This window comes from Onychomys torridus, chromosome X (genome assembly GCF_903995425.1).
Source record: "Onychomys torridus chromosome X, mOncTor1.1, whole genome shotgun sequence".
NCBI classification, from domain to species: Eukaryota; Metazoa; Chordata; class Mammalia; order Rodentia; family Cricetidae; genus Onychomys; species Onychomys torridus.
In genome coordinates, this window is record NC_050466.1 from 54,890,521 (window position 1) to 54,897,378 (window position 6,858).

Sequence of the window (6,858 nt, forward strand, 5' to 3'; positions counted from 1 at the left end):
GTTGGGGTCTCTGGCAGATGGGTGGGGTCAAGGTGTGGAGACTGCAGGGTCAGAAAAGGGGAGCCTTCAAGCAGGGCCTACCGATTGGCAGGAAACTGGGGCCAAGTTGGGCAGGTCCTCCGGGGATGGCCTGTGTCCAGCCGTGGAACCCAGGGGCAGTTGCCTCTCTGGCTATAACCCCAGGCACTCACCTCTGGTCCAGATGGGAGTTCCGGGACGGACGGGAGCTGGGGGTTTTTCTCATGATCATTTTCAAAACAAAGAATTTGGTACTAACAAATCCAACAGTATTTAATGTTATGTTAAATGTCAAATGCTATTTAAATGTTAAATGCTTCAGTGCCATACTGTTAAATACAAATCTATATTTATCCAAATCCTGTCCTTTATAGCTGTTTCTTTTTAATCACCCAGGCTTCAATAAAGGGTTACTTACATTTGACACTAAGGGAAGGAATCTTAGAGGTCATCTTAGAATTCTGTTTATCACAAAGTACATGTCTCTCCCTGGTAATAGTCTGCCATGAAATCTGTTTCGTCTGACATAAATGTTGTCACTCCAGCTTTCTTTTGATTAGTTTTATTTTTTTATTTTTTATACTTGGAACACTTCACAAATTTGCATGTCATCCTTGCACAGGGACCATGCTAATCTTCTCTGTATCGTTCCAATTTTAGTATCTGTGCTGCCGAAGCACTGTTTATTTTTTAAATATTTATTTATTTATTTATTTTGTACACAGAAGAGGGCGCCAGATCTTGTTACAGATGGTTGTGATCCACCATGTGGTTGCTGGGAATTGAACTCAGAACCTCTGGAAGAGCAGTCGGTGCTCTTAACCTCTGAGCCATCTCTCCAGCCCCTAGTTTTATTTTTTATCCATACAATTTGATACTCCTTAAGACCTTTAGATTTGATAGGACAGTGGTGGAGCATGCCTTTAATCCCAGCACTCAGGAATTAGAGCCTGGCAGATCTCTGTGAGTTCGAGGACAGACTGGGCTACAGAGTGAGTTCAAGAAAGGTGCAAAGCTTCACAGAGAAACCCTGTCTCAAAAACCAAAAGGAAAAAAACGAAACAAACAAATAAAAACCCCACAAAAACCTTTAGATTTAAAGTAAGTCAATTCCAGGCAACATGTAGTTGAATTTTGCATTTATGTACATTCCATTAGTCTCTGATGTTTTCCTGAGTATACATCAATAGATAGACGGGTAAAAATATAATATTAAATGTCTGCTTTAGGGATCATGTATTACTCTTGCATTTGGCTCCCAGTAACCCTGCCAGTGGCTGACAACTATGTGGGGATCAGAGGAAACCCTGAGTGTGTGAAGTCCTGAGTGAATATGTTTATTGTTAACATGGACCAGCCATGTCAAGTGCCCCAGCGTCAGACCCATGGGAAAATGGCAAAGCCTAAAGCGTGAAGTTCAGATGGATGGTAAAACCTTCCTTTGATCTGAGTGAGAATGTTGACTGTGTGTGCAAAAAAATGTCCACTATAGCTTTCTCCTCCTGAATATGTATGGCCTGAAGACTACTATCGTACAGAGACAGCTCCTACTGAAATTAGCTAAACTTGCCTTCTTGTTCATCTGTATAGAATAACCCTGCCTTCTTGTTAAGATGTATATAATAACTATGCTTCCTTGTTTATGTTTGCAACAACTCTACCTTTCTGCTTGACTGTATATACTAAACACACTGAGCTCACAGGTTTCTTCATCACAGAACCCAGTCCACTCAACTGTAGCCTTTCTGTGTCTGTCATGTCTTCATTAGCTCACTGCTCCCAGTCAGAGCCATCCCTGGAGCTGTACTGTATGTAGCATAACTCCCTGTAACTCCAGCTCCAGGGTATCTGACACATTGCTCTCACCTCTGCATGCAACTTTACTCACACACATATATCCACACACAGGCACACACACACAGATACATAATTAAAAATAAAATAAAGTCTCTGCTTTTCAGTTAAACTATTTAGACCATTTATGCTGAATATGATTATTAGTATGATTTGGTTGAAACATATCATCTTGCTATTTGATTTCTAGTTGCCCCTTCTAGTCTTTACTCTCTTTTCTTTTAACAGCATTTTGGTTATTTGTTGTGATTTTATTTTACCTCCTTAATGGCATATTAACTAAAACACTTTGCTTTAAGATTTGTATGATACATTTGCAACCAGTCTAATCTAAGGCATATTATATTGTTTCTTTCTTGTATAGCATATACATTTCCATTAGTACAATTCCATTTCTTCCCTTGAAACCCTTGAACTAACAATGTGATTCATTTATTTTTCCTGTAATACACACTTGACATTGTAACTATTTTTGTCTAAATATTCAATGATCTCTAAAGTTATGTAAATAGTAAGAAAAACTTATATTTATCCACATAGTGATTATTTCCAGTGGCATTTTCTTTATTGCATTTATTATTCCAATTGGGATAAGCTTCATTCTGCCCGAAAGATTTTAACTTTTATTATGGTGTAAGGACACTGGAGATAAGTTCTACTAGAGTTTGTAATTTTGAAAAATTATTTTTTGAAAATTCTCATTGGGTATAGATTTCAAAGTTGACAAGTTCTTTGTTTCTTTCTTTCTTTCTTTCTTTCTTTCTTTCTTTTTTTTTTTTTTTTTTTGGTTTTTTGAGACAGGGTTTCTCTGTGTAGCTTTGTGCCTTACCTGGAACTCGTTTTGGAGACCAGGCTGGCCTTGAACTCACAGAGATCTGCCTGCTTCTGCCTCCCGAGTGCTGGGATTAAAGGCATGTGCCACCACCACCTGGCTTCTTTGGTCATTTACAGATTGAAAATCCACTACTTTATTGCTCACATTGTTCCAAGTAAAAGATCCATCATCTTTAGTTTTGTTCCTATGTATGTGTCAAGTTCTCTAGAAGCATTCATGAATTTCTTTATGATATAGATGACACATCTCAGTGTCATTGTTTTTGGATATGTATAATTATTGTTTCATCAAAATTGGAAATATTTTTGGCCATTTTTATTGAAATGTTTCCCCTGCAATCTCCCTTTTTTAGGAACTCCAGTTACACATAGGTTAGACTACATGTATTAACCCAGATCATTGAGATTCTGTTCACTGAAAATAGTTGTTCCTCCATATATTATTTTATATATATTCTGTCATTATGTCTTCACATTCACTAATCTTCATTCTACAGTATCTACTGTCATTGTTCTCAGCAGTCTATTTTGGGCACAAATATTGTAGCTTTACTGTCAAGATGTTTTAATGAAACCTTTTTGTATGTTCTAAGTTTCTGCTTAATTAGGTGTCTATAAAACAAAATAGGGCCAGGCATTGGTGGCACACGCCTTTAATCCCAGCACTCGGGAGGCAGAGGCAGGCCGATTTCTGTGAGGTTGAGGCCAGCTTGGTCTACAGAGTAAGATCCAGGAAAGGCGCAAAGCTACACAGAGAAACCCTGTCTCGAAAAACCAAAAAAAAAAAAAAAAAAAAAGATAAAAATAAAAATAAATAGGTGTGTGCTAGACTCAGGGACATCTGGCCACATTATCTAACGATTGGAATATTTGGGATATTAGGTACTTTCCCTGGGTAGTATTAGCTTAAGGCTTTGCCTAGATCTGGGTGTTGCCTGCCAGTAAGCCTGTCACAGAAGCTGTGTATGGGCCCCTAAGCCTGTCATTGCCAGCTGTGTGGTCAAGCTGTTTGGGGGCCCCTCCACAATGAGGATGAATAATAATGTATTCCATCTGACAAATCTCAGTTAGCGATAGTCTACAACATCCCTGACCTAACCGTCAATTTCATCAGAAACAAGGTCTGAGAAACTGACACCACTGAGAGAAGCCTAAAGAGGCATGATAAACATAATGTGACATATTAGATGGAGTTTCTGTTAGTTATGAGCAAAACACCCAGGAGAACCAGAAAGAGGAAGGAAAAGTTTATATTGGCTCACACCTTCAGAAATGTCAGCTCATAGTCTTATCTCCACTGCTTCTGGTCTTCTGATAAAGCAAAACACCATGATAGCAAGCAAAGGCCAAATTCTAGTCACCTCCTAGTGAACATGAAGCAGAGAAAGCAAATGCCACCAGAGACAAGGTATAGTCTCCAAAAGAATATCCCAGTGACCTGCTTCACCCACTAGGCCCCATTTCCTTAACTTCCCTCAAGTATACTGCCATTACCTAGAGACCAAGTGTTCCACAGATTAGCCCCTGGGGAACAGTGCATGTTCAAACCATAAAGTGAGTCGTGCAACAGATAAAGATCATTAGGTAAACATCTATAGCAGTGCTTCTTTCAACCTTTTCGTCTTGGGTTTAAGATCTGTTAGGCAGGACCAGAGCTGTATTTAAATTTAGGAATATTTCTACACCACTGCTGAGGCAAGACCCTTCTGAATATTGTATCCAGTAGTCCATGAAGAGTGAGGTTCTCCAGGTTTTCATGATTTAAGCAGACCTCGTTCCCATCCTGTGTAAGTGCTGCCTGTTTATTTCTGTACTTTTCCAGACGCTTCTTCCTCTGGTCCTGGGTAGCTTCCTCTGGTGCACACTGATTAATACTGTAGTGAGGTTCTACAGATCTCCAGTGTTCTTTTTTCCCTCTCAGGATTGTCAGCACCACTTCCTCAATCCAAACACTTTACTGGGGCTCTACTTGAGTCTCCTCCCTATATAGTGGCCTGGAAACTCTCTCCAAGCAGTAAGCTTGAGAAATCATAGGGCTCACAAGTAAGTTCCCATCTCTCAAGGAATCCTGTCTTAAGTTGTCTGGTAGTAGTTTTTTTTTTTTTTATAAACAAGTATTTCATATATTTTTTGCAGTTTTTTTTTATATTTATGACAAGAGGCTAAATCTGATCCAGGCTAGTCTATATTAGTCTGAAGTGTGAGTCTATTTCTTTTTTTATTTTAAACAATAAACACAGTAAATTCTTGAAGACACTTACTGCACAAGCATGTTTTAACCTATTTAATGTTGACCAGTATTCTTCTAAATAAACCCTTAAATACCTTTCAAACTGTTTATTAGTCATATTTTTATTGTTGAGTGGTTCTTTCATTAATTAGTCAAAATGGTGAAGTTTTGCTATAATACTTCACATAAGCCCATGCTGAATTGAGAAATAATATCTTGATAAAGCAAGAGTGAGTTACAAATAAATCATACACATGTACTACAACATTGTACACAATAATCAAGGAATCATGACACTGTAAATTAATTCCGTATTCAAAATCCCCAGAATTAATAGCCTAGTTCCCACATAACTTTCGGTGTGTATTTCAAAAGAGGTTGAATTTACTACAAATAGCATCAAATTGAAGAGGTGAAGACTAAATCAATTCAAGTGTTTGTGGCTCTTTCTCAGCTTTCTTGCCTCAAGCCTCATTTTTTTTTTTTTTTTTTTTTTTTTTTTTTTTTTTTTTGGTTTTTTGGTTTTGGGTTTCTCTGTGTAGCTTTGGAGCCTGTCCTAGAACTCACTCTGTAGCCCAGGCTGGGCTCGAACTCACAGAGATCCACCTGGCTCTGCCTGCCGATTGCTGGTATTAAAGGTGTGCACCACCAACGCCTGGCTCCCTCAAGCCTCTTCAAGTCACTGCTGCCAAAGTCAATCCCCCTCCTTCAGTTTTAGCGTAAGACGTGTCTTGCTTGGAGTCTACCTTCAGCACAACTTCCTACACTCTTCTTTATTCACCCCTCCTTACAGTCTAGTTTGCTTGCAAACAATGAGCTAACCCTCTAGTATAAGCATGTCTATGCAAGTAAAAAAAAAAAACACAATGAAATTCACAATCAGACACAAATTTACTGTAACTGATGCCATCTTACAATAATAATTATACATTGAAGGTTTTTGTCCATCTCAAATGCTGGTCTGTTTTTATTTAAGCAGTGTGAAGTACATAGAAACACACAAATAAAATGTTATGAGACAGAACAATATGGGTTTTTAACTAGTATAAGGGAGTGATTGAAATTAAGCATCAGAAGTACATGGGTTCCACTTTTGCTCTGTAATTCTGTGATATCCCTATTATGTTATTTACCATCTGGAAGCATCAATTTCCTCATTAGTAAAATGTAGATAATTAAAACTTTATTAAGAACAATTATCCACATTTGGGATAAATAAAGTACAACAGTGTGATCTTTAAAAATCTTACCAAGGCAATACTGGCCTACCTGAAAATTATTTCATTATCTAGAATATAGACCCATGATATGACTTTCTGTTTTAGGTCTCATTAGCATTCAGATGTTCTGGATCAATGTAAATTAATAGATTTCTATCTGACAGAAGAGCAAATTCCAAATACTGTCATTTCATTTCCTTGAGAGATATTAATAAATTTTGACTGCTTCTTCAAAATCTTTTTCTAAAACTTTTATTCATCAAAATGCCTAAAGTACCAAATTCCTCAAAATGCTCCTGGAATTAGTTTAATCCCTCAGGATTCTCATCATTAATGAGCTGAATAAATGTCTTACACGTGTTTGTGTTCAATTTGTATTTGTATGATATTAATATTTTAACTCTTTCCTCAATATCTATAGTGTTCAGTATCTATAAATTTGACCAACCATGACTTTAAAAAAAATTGAAAAAAATGCATGTGTACTGAAAACACATGGACATTTTGTCACTTGACTCTAAATAATGCAGTTTATATAACAATTATCTGCATAATATTTTTATTTTTAAAATATTATAAGTAATGGGGAGATAGTTGAAAATGTACGGGAGGATGTATGTTTGCTGCATTTGATATTAGAAATGAGCATCCACAGATTTTGACATCCGTGGGGGTTCTGGAACCAATCTCCCATGACTATAG

General features: G+C 37.3%; 1 non-coding gene across 1 annotated transcript; it reads right to left on the reverse strand.

Moving 5' to 3' along the window:
- Positions 1-595: 595 nt before the first annotated feature.
- Positions 596-698, reverse strand: LOC118574960. Its single transcript, XR_004943823.1, has one exon. It is a non-coding gene; the product is annotated as a U6 spliceosomal RNA (small nuclear RNA).
- Between the last annotated feature and the right edge of the window lie 6,160 nt (positions 699-6,858).